This window comes from Ailuropoda melanoleuca, chromosome 1 (genome assembly GCF_002007445.2).
Source record: "Ailuropoda melanoleuca isolate Jingjing chromosome 1, ASM200744v2, whole genome shotgun sequence".
Taxonomy (NCBI): domain Eukaryota; kingdom Metazoa; phylum Chordata; class Mammalia; order Carnivora; family Ursidae; genus Ailuropoda; species Ailuropoda melanoleuca.
Window position 1 is genome coordinate 99385876 of NC_048218.1, and position 13396 is coordinate 99399271.

Here is a 13396-nt window from a genome sequence, read left to right on the forward strand (position 1 = left end):
TCTACTAACCTCAGAATCAGACCCGCATACTGGCATGTCACACAAGCTCCTTGGCTCTCCAGCTTCCCCTGACCCCTTCTCCTCCAACCCCGAGGCCCGGTCTAATATCAAAGTATTTGCACTTCCAACACTTTGTCTTGCTTGACTCAGTGCCTTTGCGTACGCTGTCACCGCCAAGCTTGGCTCAGGACAATCCCAGCTGGAAAGTTCTTTGTGACCCCTCACAATCAGGTTAGGGGTACCTCCACATTTCCTCGCTTCCATGGTAAATCCTACCTGTGTTGCAATTCCCTGTTGACTTGTTTTTCTCCCTCATAAAACTAAAGACAGGTCCTGCCAGGTGTGTAGTAGGTGCTCAACAAATGTTTCTTAAATGAATACACTTACAGATTTATTATCTTACCAGAGCCATTTCTTGAACATCTATTATGTGCCACGCATTGTTTTCTGTGAGAAGGTAGAGCCCTTTACAAGACAGTCAAAGCCCTTGCCTTCTTAGAGCTTATACTGCAGTAAGGTAAAGGGACAGACAATAAATTAGCACATGGATAAATACATAATAAAGTTTCAGGCAGTGATAAAGTAAGTGAAGAAAAGCAAAACAGTGAACGAATGAATGAATGAATGAATGAAAACCTCAGAGCTAGAAATCAGGCTGTTCAAACTACCACCACAGAAGCCAATTGTAGTGCTATAAATTCAAACTTGAAATCACATGGATTTATTTTTTTAATTTGTATACATCCTACAAATACTTGTTGTCTTCTAGATGCCATCCATTGCTCTAGGTCTAGGATACCACAGGAACAGAACAATTTTTATTAGGAATTTTTATTCCTGTTCTTGTGGAGCTTACCTGCAAGTGTCAACACATAAATGTATAACACATCAGAGGCTGATAAGTGCTTAGAGAAAAATAAAGCAAGAAAAAGGCTGAGAAATTCTTGGGTATGTGTGTGAGGGTGAGGGTCACTGGGATTTTAAATAATCAGGGAAGAACTCACAAAGAAAGTGGCATCAGAGCAGAAAACTGAAGGAGGTGAGGGAACAAGCCAAGTGGATGTCTCTGAGACAGTCCAGACAGAGAGAATGGAAAGTGCAAAGATCCTGAGGCCGGGGTGAGGCCCCTACACCTGAAACCTGCTCCTAATATGCACTAGGAGTATAAGTTATAGCTGAGAGGGAACCAGACTGAGAAGCGGACAAAGCCGGCTGTGAGAGTCAGGGAGCCCACTTACTGGCTGTGTGGCTGTCACCCAGCCTTCGTCTCCTCAGGTCTCCAATTCTCCGTCTGTACGATTGACGTCTACCGGAAAGTGTGCTCACACTCCTGCAGCAGGAGGATGGCCTCTATGAACTGTGAAGGACGATAAATGTCCGTTTTAACTATCTTCTCATCTGCTTTCTCTCCCAAAATGGCCAGGAATGTTAACGAGATACTTTGATGATCTAGTTATAAAGATTTAGTTATGAGGAAGCAGTGCCTGNAGTGATAAAGTAAGTGAAGAAAAGCAAAACAGTGAACGAATGAATGAATGAATGAATGAAAACCTCAGAGCTAGAAATCAGGCTGTTCAAACTACCACCACAGAAGCCAATTGTAGTGCTATAAATTCAAACTTGAAATCACATGGATTTATTTTTTTAATTTGTATACATCCTACAAATACTTGTTGTCTTCTAGATGCCATCCATTGCTCTAGGTCTAGGATACCACAGGAACAGAACAATTTTTATTAGGAATTTTTATTCCTGTTCTTGTGGAGCTTACCTGCAAGTGTCAACACATAAATGTATAACACATCAGAGGCTGATAAGTGCTTAGAGAAAAATAAAGCAAGAAAAAGGCTGAGAAATTCTTGGGTATGTGTGTGAGGGTGAGGGTCACTGGGATTTTAAATAATCAGGGAAGAACTCACAAAGAAAGTGGCATCAGAGCAGAAAACTGAAGGAGGTGAGGGAACAAGCCAAGTGGATGTCTCTGAGACAGTCCAGACAGAGAGAATGGAAAGTGCAAAGATCCTGAGGCCGGGGTGAGGCCCCTACACCTGAAACCTGCTCCTAATATGCACTAGGAGTACAGGTTATAGCTGAGAGGGAACCAGACTGAGAAGCGGACAAAGCCGGCTGTGAGAGTCAGGGAGCCCACTTACTGGCTGTGTGGCTGTCACCCAGCCTTCGTCTCCTCAGGTCTCCAATTCTCCGTCTGTACGATTGACGTCTACCGGAAAGTGTGCTCACACTCCTGCAGCAGGAGGATGGCCTCTATGAACTGTGAAGGACGATAAATGTCCGTTTTAACTATCTTCTCATCTGCTTTCTCTCCCAAAATGGCCAGGAATGTTAACGAGATACTTTGATGATCTAGTTATAAAGATTTAGTTATGAGGAAGCAGTGCCTGTCGTACCTAAATGCAGCCTACAATGATAGAATTTTCAGCTTCTTATGGTATATTTGCACTGTGTAGTGAATTACTTAGATAATGTGACTTTGACATGTTTTCCATCTCAGCGTTTCTTGAAGGAGCTATAAATTTTGATCACTAACACTATCTAGACTTCCGATACCATTCAGGTTAAGTATTTTTAAAAACAGATATTTAGGCTTGTTGTTGAGTGTGTATATATTATCTTTTGTCAAATTGATTTTGATTCCTGATTCTAGACATTGACCAGATTATTCTGATCACAATTTTATGATTTATAATTGAATTTAGCTATTCCTTAAGTGCTATGTGGAAAAGAGCCCGTATCATTTTATAGTTTAGATAAAAATAGCACAAAGGAAGTTTAAGTTCAAGGAAGTTGAGGTCTGAGCCTCCTGGAGTGTGGGACAGCCCTGATAGGGACACCTGGTTTTTTGTTGGCGGTAGTGACTGGAATAAGGGGGAGGGTTCATTATNGTATCTAGACTTCCGATACCATTCAGGTTAAGTATTTTTAAAAAACAGATATTTAGGCTTGTTGTTGAGTGTGTATATATTATCTTTTGTCAAATTGATTTTGATTCCTGATTCTAGACATTGACCAGATTATTCTGATCACGATTTTATGATTTATAATTGAATTTAGCTATTCCTTAAGTGCTATGTGGAAAAGAGCCCGTATCATTTTATAGTTTAGATAAAAATAGCACAAAGGAAGTTTAAGTTCAAGGAAGTTGAGGTCTGAGCCTCCTGGAGTGTGGGACAGCCCTGATAGGGACACCTGGTTTTTTGTTGGCGGTAGTGACTGGAATAAGGGGGAGGGTTCATTATGACCCCTCATTGGAGTTTTATACTATATGTTATTATATATATATAATATGTGTCACGATATAGTTACATATGCAAAGCTACATTTGTGTATGCTATGGGTAATATAAGGGGTTTTTAAATGTGATTTTGTACGATATGAGTCCTTCAGGAAACAACGCAGACATATATAAAAAGACAAATCATAACAGGTGACAAGTGGAAAATGAGTGGCACAGACCATCAAGGTGGAGGAACTTCAGAGCAAGGAGGTTTGCTTACTAAGTTGGACAATCAGGCAAGGCTTTGCAGAGGGGTTGGGACTTGAATTATGGAAATATGACTCAGAACTGCAGAAGAGGAGGAAGACATTTCTAAACAGGTACGACAAAAGCCCAGAGGTGGTTCCCAGGGGACGTCTGAGAGATACTGAACGAAACAATGTAACTGGAACAGAGGGCAGATCTTAAGTAGAGGCTCCGTGCAGGGATGCACTGGGGGACACAGGGTGGAAAGAAAAGTCCGCTAGAAAGTGTGCAAGCCCTTGAATGATTTGCTCACTGATACAAACACTGTTGGTAGGAATAGTAAATTGACACAACTTGCTAGGGGGCAGGTCAGCAATATTTCTCAAAATGCATATTTCTTTTGACTTAGCAATCTCACTTCTAGGAATTTATTTTTAAAAATTGATTCTATTTCTAGGAACTTTTTTTTTAAAAAGGATTTTATTTATTTATTTATTTGAGAGAGAGCACAAGCAGGGGTACAGGGAGCACAAGCGGAGGGGTACAGGGAGACGGAGAAACAGATTCACTGCTGAACAGGAAGCCTGATGTGGGGCTCGATCCCAGGGGCCTGGGATCATGACCTGAGCCGAAGGCAGATATTTAACTGACTGAACCATCCAGGAGCCCCTAGGAACTTATTTTAAGTAATTTATTTATATAAGAATTTAATTGATATAATCAGAAAAGATCTCAAAAATTTGCATAAAAGGTGTTTACTCTAGTGTTATTTATAGTAGGAAAATAAAATTAACTGCCCCATATACCAAACTGGTAATAAATAATAGCATCTCCACGTATGGAATCCCCAGTGCAACCATGAAAGCATATTTTTCAGCATTACTAAAGATCTGGAAAGACAATGTAAACATGAAGTGAAGAAAGCAAATCACAGCACCTAAAACTAATATAATATTGTGGGTCAACTATAATTCAATTTAAAAAATATCCATCTATGGAACAATTCCATCACCACAAAAATGTTATTTCACTAGAACCACGCAGTCTGACCTTTTTAGATAGGTTTTTTCACTCAACATAATATCCTGGAGGTTTATGCAAGTTACTGGATATATTAATAGTTTGTTCACTTTTGATGCTACGTAGCATTCCGTGGCAGGAATATATCACGTTTATTTAACCACGCACCCACTGATGAACATGAGGTCTCTTTCCAGTTCACGGCAACTACGAATAAAGCTGCTGTGAACTTTTAAAAAAAGAAAAGAAAGCAAATCACAAAAAGTCTTTATACAATATGAATCTGTGGGGGTGGAAATCTTTTCCCTTTTACCCCTCTAGATTCTCTGGCAGGCTTAATAATTAAATTGGCATAAGACAGATCAACAGGAGAAAACGAATTTAATTTCATACATACAGGAGCCCCACAAAAAATATGAGACTCCAAGAAGGAAAAGAAGCAAGCAGCTTTTATACCTTTCAGACAAGGAAATAATAAATTTGTGAAGAATTGACAAGATAAGGGGGTTTGGGCTTGGGGCAGTAAATCAGTGAAGAAGTGACATGCTTTGTTTATATAGCCTTCCTTACCCCAAATTCTCTATCTCTAGTGACAAGGATGCCTTCTACCCTTCTGATATAGGAAGGGAACATTTCACATGGCAGATTTATTTTCTGCTTCCAGGGGGACAGAGGAGGGTCAGAGTGTCCTTGTACTGGCTGCTTCTTAGGTAACTTTGATTCAGAAGAATCAATACACCAAAGCGGCATATTTTGGGGTGGCATGTTCGGCTCTCCTGCCCCACCTTTGAAACTTGCAAGAAGTTTCACAATCCAGAAGCTGATAGATTGCTCCATTATCTCACTGAACTAGTCGCTTAGTCTTTGAAAATAGGTCAGTTCAGTTAACAGTCGTGTCTCATTTCAGGAGGCGGTGTTGCAGGCAGGCTCCCAAAGTTAGGCCTATACGGTATGAGTATCTGCATGAGGTATTTAATAGGGGACATTTCTTTGGAAATAAAATAAAAACAATGGTTAATGATCGGAGCAGACAATCATCCCAGTTTCTGAGTTCTGAAGGGAGCTAGTCAAAAAGATGTTTAGATGTCAGACTCAAGACATCTTCGGATGGAGTAAGGACAGGAAATGGCACTCTGACAGATTTTCCTGGTTTGCAGTTTGAATGTCTCTGGTGATCCTTCTGAAAGATCACACAGCAACAGTCATAAAGATTATCCATACACCAGCTATTATGGTGATTTCTCTGAAGTTTATACCAAGTTGTCCAACTAGCATTCATGGCTTTGGGAAAAGGGCAGTTTTCGTTCTCAATGATTACAAGGCAAAAGGGTGGGAGAAAATTGCAAATGTTAGTTTGGAGAGTTGTAGCTACATTTTGGAGGAAACTAGACACATTCAGGATCCAGTCGAGTGTACAGGGAGACAACAAAACCTCAAAGACAATTAATAGGACTAAAATCTGATATCCACAAGCATGTACTATAGTTTTCCATCAAAACATCATTTTTCTCTCTATAGGCAGCCCCATTTCTATCAGAGATAATCAAATTAAGATTAATTTGTTTCCAAATAAGTCTTGTTTTAATAATTTTGGTCTGATTATTTACATAAATACAGCAAGAGTAGTGATTAACTATATAGACTCTTGTAAAGTCTGCTTTGCTGAAACTTTTCATAAGGAATCTTATGAAATGACAGAAGACTTTAAAAAGGCCATAGTGAAAGATCTAATGAGAATCCTTTATGAAGCAATCAACAAGGAAATTTGGTTATTTCTGTGACACAGAACATTTTAAAGTGATAAATGCATTTATGACTAATAACATTACATATCAGATTTTTAGGAATTTTATACAATTTCTTGAACACATATTAATAATATATGTCTACACAAGTACAACCCAAAAAAGATTTAGCATCACTTCTGATTTAATAATGCTTTCCTATGAAATTTAACATATCAAATAAGCCTAATTATCTTTTCATTTCTCTTTTTTCAAGGAGAGAGAATAAATTTTTGAAGTGGTCTAGGGACTCTCTGCAAAATCCCAAAGTTAGTTCAAGGTCAAAAAGACTTCATTTAGAATTTGATTTGGGGGGACATTTGTCAAAAATATCAATAGGTTTTAAATACTTGATTAATCATAGATTACTGCGAAACAATACTTAGTTATCCACTTAACCAAAGTGACAACTAAAGACTTTGCAGGAAAATACAGAAAGTTACACAGTAGAAAGAAAAAAAATTTAGTTCTTTTAATAGAGAAGACTCTGTTTTCTTAAGTAATCAAAGACCTGATAAAGGGAACATGAAGCACAGGAAATTATTTTGACAAAACACAAAATCTTTGCCGTCTAGGCAGATTACTCAAACGGTAAAGAAAACCTTCCACAATCTTATCAAGAGCAGACTAATAGTACAAGAAAACCGTCCTTTTAGCAGATGAAAGAAATTAAGTTTTTGTTTACATAAGTACCTTATTTTAAAAAATGCTTATAATAAATTTATTCTATTTTAGCTAGCATGACCACACAAGAAAAATTCTTTCTCTATTTCTCTCTTAAATAATCAGCATTATATTACTTTTTCCCTTAACAATAATACACCTCCATATCTCATGCTTTTTCTGAGCCTAAACACACCTTACTTCGCTTGCATAGTGTTGTTTCTTTTACTATTTCATATATTAATTAGGATTCTTAACTGTTAAAAACCTTAATTTCTAGTATGCAATTGTCAATTGTTATACCAGTATTCTACAGATTGGCAGACCCATTAATGCACTTCATAACCCCTAGAAATGTATGTTTTCTTACAGTACAATTTTTTTTAATGTGGCACAAGACACGTTTACTGACAGATCCAAATATGTTCAGTTTCTATGCAATAAGAACCCAAAAGTGGATAAACCTATGTTCAATAATTAATGTTTCTGTATTTTATCTTACTTGGAAATGGCCTAGATATTCAAGGTATTTCCATCATTTAACTTAACTTAGCAAAACTCTGAGAGTATAAGTTACCACAGAGATTTGGGAAACTTTAAGTAGACATATCATGAAAAATAATTATTGTTGAAAATTTCACTTAAAAATTTTTATCTTGCTTGCATTTATTTAATTCACTTCCTTTTTTTTTTTTTAAAGATTTTATTTATTTATTTGTTAGAGTGCACACATGAGCAGGGAAAGGGGCAGAGAGAGAGAGAGAGAGAATCCCAAGCCGACTCTGCACTGAGCATGGAGCCCCACCTGGGGCTTGATCTCATGACCCCAAGTTCATGACCTGAGCCAAAATCAGGAGTCTGACACTCAACCAACTGAGCCACTAATTCATTTGTTCTAAATAATATTAGATTACTCAAAATTTCATGAGAAATTAAATCAGCTAGCCATCATCTTATTTTTCCTGCTGACAAATTTTGTAACAGAGATAAGATGAACTTATTTGACTTTTAGTAAACCTAGACAGAATGCCATTAACAGTTCTTAAATGCCAATAACTCTAAAGACATTCCTATTTTGATTAAACCACCAAACTTAAACTAGCTTTTATTTAACAAACGTTATCTTAGATGACATGAATTTGAAAGCACCTGGGTTGACTTCTATTATACTTCTGAGAGTTTTGAAATATTTAATTTGATAAGTGCTCATCTTTCTTTAAGCCAATTAAATAGGGCTTTATTACAAATTAAATTTGGTAATACCATCTGGAGGTAGGAAAAATAAATCACACATTTATAACATACGTAGATAAACACACATAAACACACAGGCAGATACAAGCTGAGTACCTCAGAGTTTCCATTCTAAAATGTTAGCTGTGAGTCAGGTGTAATAACATAAAACTCACTAGTTTACAAGTGACAGTTGGATCCAAATTGTGTTTCTGGCAGTTGGAATAAGTTAAGTTTACCCACTTATATGGCTAAATTTTTTTACTATTTGCGGAGAAGACTTTGAAGGTTCGTATTTGCCTTCGGCAAATAATCTTAGGAAAGCTGTAGATACAGTTTAAGCAAGAGAGATTTCATAGCAGATCATATTTTTAAAAGCCTCCCCCACACACTTTTTTCCCTTTAGTTTCACGTGATTGAGGACAGTATTTTAGTTATCTCCTATGGTGTTTATATTTCAAAGACATGGTAAGACTTACAGCTCAAGGGACAGAGAAAGAATGCAAGGTTTTTCCCAGGAGTTTTGGGGGATACTTGTCTATTATCTGAAGTCTAAGGTAATTACTATTTAAATTTTTCTCTTTTTCCTTTAAGTGCAGGACAATTGTGTTTCCAAAGTCCTGATTTTTTACAACATTTGAAAATGTCTGGAGGAAAACAGGAAAGGCTCTCAGTGGACTTTAAGTTGTTCTCAGGGTTATGCTTTTGTTTCTTTAAAGATTCAAGTTGCAAATGAAGAATTGTCAATTTTCTTTTTTCTCCTGCACTCCTGATAGCTTTCTTCAAAGAACTGGGCAGCTCCTCCCATTATAATGCTTAGAGGTTGACTAGCCCACCCAATCACACTATTTTGAATTTGCCTTTTTATATCAGGAAGAAATTTTCCTACCAAGGCAGAAATGAAAAGATTTCTATGTTCTGGAGCTTCAGAATTCAGTGCAGTATGCCTTTGAAAAATCTGTATAAAGGATTCAACAAAGGCCTTTGGATGCTCTCCTTCTTTCTGAATGTACAATTCAAACTCAGAGCAGTTCACCTTAGGGGGGAAAGTTCTATGACAGCTTCTATCCACCCCTGAATATCAGCCTCCAGCTGTTCCATTTCCTGATCATTTGTAGGAGGGCCTGGGAGAAATTCTGCTCCTGTGTTTCCTCTTTGAGAAGGGTTTTCTCCAGGGGGCCATCTGATCTCTCTGTTAACTACAGTATAATCAAGGGTGGGAAGAACACCCTTGCAACTAATCAAGGTCCTTGGGAGAGGGGTTGTAAATGGCCACTAATCTTTTTCTTTTTCTTTTCTTTTCTTTTTTTTTTTTTTTTTAAAGATTTACCTTTACCTATTTATCTCAGAGAGACAGAGTGAGCACATTCATGAGATGGGGGTGGCGGAGGGAAGAGGGAGAGGGGAAGCGGACTTCCCACTGAGCCAGAGCAGATGTGGGGCTCCATCCCACAACCCTGAGATCATGCATGACCTGAGCCAAAACCAAGAGTCTGATGCTCAACCGACTGAGCCACCCAGGTGCCCCTGGCCACTAATCTTTCTAATTCCTCTCTAAATTTGGTAGTATCTTCTGAAAGTGGAGGTAAAAGGGCTTTATAGTTGGAAAGATCTGCTGCTGTCCAGAGGACATGAGTTCTTCAGGTGGGGCTAGAGGGTTCCAGATTACATTTGCAAAGGATATTGCATAGAAAGGCCTAAGACTGGCAGAGCCTGGTTATAGAGACCTGGAAAGTAGGAGCAGTTTGAAGGGACAGCAAAACAAGTCTTCTGCTAAATTTACTTCCTGGCACTACTGCTAAACACACTCCCTGGCTTTCACATTTACACGAGTAACCTGTATACCCTGGGCCTAGAGATGAGGCTGGAGTGTCATCTATAAATCTTACAGGGAAAGGGAAGTTAAAATAGGCAGGTAGGTGTTTAACGGATTTTCTGGGGAAGGTGGAAGAGTTTGGGGAGCTAAGGGAATTTGCTAAGGAAATGAGGCTAGATTTTCAGAAAGGGAATTTATGTTGATTGTGGATTTTAATTTTTTTCTAAGTCTAATTTCTGTTCTTTCATCTTGTTAAGGAAGTCCCTAAGGCTGGCCATTATACTCCTTGGTATCCAAATTTTTTTTTTGATCTTTCCATAGGAACAACAGGACAACTGTTCAGAATGAGAGCTCTCCCAAATATTTTTCAAATACAGAAGTTTTTCCAATTCAAAGCACACATCATTGAAAAGTAGGATCTTGGGGCGCCTGGGTGGCACAGCGGTTAAGCATCTGCCTTCGGCTCAGGGCGTGATCCCGGCATTGTGGGATCGAGCCCCACATCAGGCTCCTCCACTATGAGCCTGCTTCTTCCTCTCCCACTCCCCCTGCTTGTGTTCCCTCTCTCGCTGGCTGTCTCTATCCCTGTTAAATAAATAAATAAAATCTTTAAAAAAAAAAAAAAAGAAGTAGGATCTTATGTTAATTTCAATCCTGACTCAAGCCAATAACCCTTTTATGGCACAAAAGATATAAGACATGTCCCAAAAGAGAGTACAAAAGATGCAGCACCAGAAAGTTCAGAAAGTTCACTCCCAGAGTTACCCTACAAAAGCAAAATCTCGTGGTCACAGGAAGTAAGAATGGTGTAATGCAAATAGTGTCTCCAGTTTCCCATGAGAACGTGAGATGCCTCCAGCTACAGACGGAGGCAGGTGCTCCTGAATGGGACTTTTCCAGCACCAACAAGACAATAAAGGTTGAGACAATAAAGGTCCTTTATGGGCTGAAACCTCTTGCAACAAATTCCCCTAAGAACTGGCACAACCAGACAAGGAAAGTGCTGCTTGTAACTGAGTTTCTTAGAACCCTCTTCTATTCAACTGGCCACCAAATGCAAGCTGGTATGTACATCTTCTGGCTGGCAGAAACCCGAGAGAATATTCACACTAGTTACAAAGCCAAGCTCTCAAGACATAGGACAAGATGAAAGGAAAACTTCATCCAGTTTTTACACAAGGGACCCACAGCAAAGCTTGTCTAAATAGACGCTGGTCTGTTGAGAACCATGAACTCACCAGTCTGTGAGGCCGGCTCAAACAACGGGTTTATAGGACCCATGCCTGTGTTGCACTCTGTGGTTTTCTTTGTTATGCCAAATGACACAAAAGAGAGAGACCAAAGAAAAGGATCACCATCACTGGGAGGAAAGAGAGCAACAGAAAACAAGAGTACTCATAACAAACCTTTACCAGCGTTGCTCTACCCAAGGGATAGTTCACACAAATATCTTCTCATGCTAATCTAATTTAGAAAAAGAAAAGAACTCGCACCACTGCTTCCACCAGACCCTGCAGGCAGAGAACTGGGAGATGGACATGGTAAGAATTCTTACCTTCTGCTGGCTCCTGTCAGATGTCCCAGGATCTCTGAGCTGTTGCAGCCAGTAAAGAGCTCCACATTACACGCCAAAACTGCAGGGATGAAAAACTTTTTCCTTCTTCCCTTCTAGGTTCTTTGGCTGGCCTAATAATTAATATTGATGTAAGATAGGTTAACAGGAGAAAAACAAATTCAATTCTGTACTGATAAGAGCCCCATAAAAAATATGAGACTCAAAGAGGTGACCAAAGCAGGCAGCTTTTATACCTTTCAGACAAGGAAACAATAACTTTGTGAAAATTGACAAGATAAAGGGGTTTGGGCTTAGGGTATTAAGTTAGCAAAGAAATAACAAGTTTTGTCAACATAGTCTTTGTGGCCCTAAATTCCCTATCTTTATGATAAGGGTGCTTTCTACCCTTTTGGTACAGGCAGAGTACCTTCACATGGGAGATTTATTTCCTGCTCGCAGGGGGACAAAGGAGGATCAGAGTGTCCTTCTTGCACCAGCTGTCTTTGAAATAACTTTAATTCAAAAGAATCAATATGCTAAAGGGGCATTTTTGGGGGTGGCATATTCTGCTCTCCTTCAATTCCAGTTTCTTAAAGATTATACAAGATTGTCAAGGAATACACCAAATGTTAACAGGGGTTAATGGCTGATTTTTTATTTTTATTTGTACTTTTTTGGAAACAATCAATACTTACTTGTCTTGTGCTCCAACCCCTCAGGGCCAATCTGATAAACTGATAACGCAGCTGCAAGGATGCTCAGGGTGGCGGCGCAGAGCAGTGTGGATGCCTAGGAAAGAGAGTTCTTTTACAACAGAGTCCTCCTGAGACAATGTCTGAAGTCCCAGGGGCAGTGAAAGGCCAGCAGTGCAAACATTTTGATAGAAGGGAAGCCCTCACTTTCTCTGATCACACCAAGTAAGAACAGGGGCTTTACTGTTTACTTGGGTGCCAGGCTTTGTGCTAGTGTTTTTCATAGATGGTCTCATTTAAATCTCCACTACTCCTGGGGCGTCTGGATGGCTCAGTCAGTGAAGTGTCTGCCTTTGGCTCAGGTCATGATCTCAGGGTCCTGGGATGGAGCTCTGTGTCAGGCTTTCTGCTCAGTGGGGAGTTGGCTTCTCCCCCTCTCTCTGCCCCTCCTCCCACCCCACTCATGCTTTCTCTCTCAAACAAATAAATAAAATCTAAAAAAATAAATAAATCTCTAATATGCCTACGAGTTAGGTACCAGTATTATTCTCATTTTATATGTGGAGAAACTAAGACACAGAGGGGTTAAATAACTTTCCACAACACAACTAACACGAGATGGAGCCAGGATCCAAGTGCACACAGTGATTCTAGAGTCCACACTGACAGTGACACTCTCCCACCCATTTAACGGAAGACGGGGGGAGAAATATGCATTGTGTACATCTCATCCTACAGCCACCTGCTGAAATGTCCTTGGTGGAGAATTAGGCAGCATGCTATCCAAGGGGAAAATTCTGGATAGGGCCTGTCAGAGCCATCTGGTACTGGGCCTGGCAATTATTAGCTTTTTAACTTTGGATAAGTCATAACCCTCCAAGCTGTGACTTCCTTGTGCATAAACGAGAAATAATATGACCTGACCTGCAGGCCTTTAAGGATAGCTGTGAGAAAAAACACATGAAATTCCTGTGGAAACTGTCAAGTGCTATACAAGTAAAAACTATTATAATACAAACATGGAATTCCGAGAGTGTTAAGAATGGACAACAGATTGCTCTGAGACGCTCCCAAAGGGTTATTCTCAAAGGAGTATATCATAGTACCCCGTAGACATTTGCTCCAGCCGTGGCCTGACAATAGTGGTGTCCC

The 13396-nt window shown here is 39.3% G+C and overlaps 1 protein-coding gene across 6 annotated transcripts in view; it reads right to left on the reverse strand.

Moving 5' to 3' along the window:
* Positions 1 to 12555, reverse strand: part of OTOL1 (otolin 1) — a 191707-nt gene extending 179152 nt beyond the window's left edge. For all 6 annotated transcript variants that reach the window (XR_004626345.1, XR_004626344.1, XR_004626342.1 and 3 more), the window contains exons 1-2: positions 12248 to 12555; positions 11553 to 11683 (exon numbers count right to left, since the gene is read on the reverse strand). The gene's annotated coding sequence lies outside the window, so the exon portion shown is untranslated. The remainder of the gene's footprint in view (positions 1 to 11552; positions 11684 to 12247) is intronic.
* Positions 12556 to 13396: the final 841 nt, after the last annotated feature.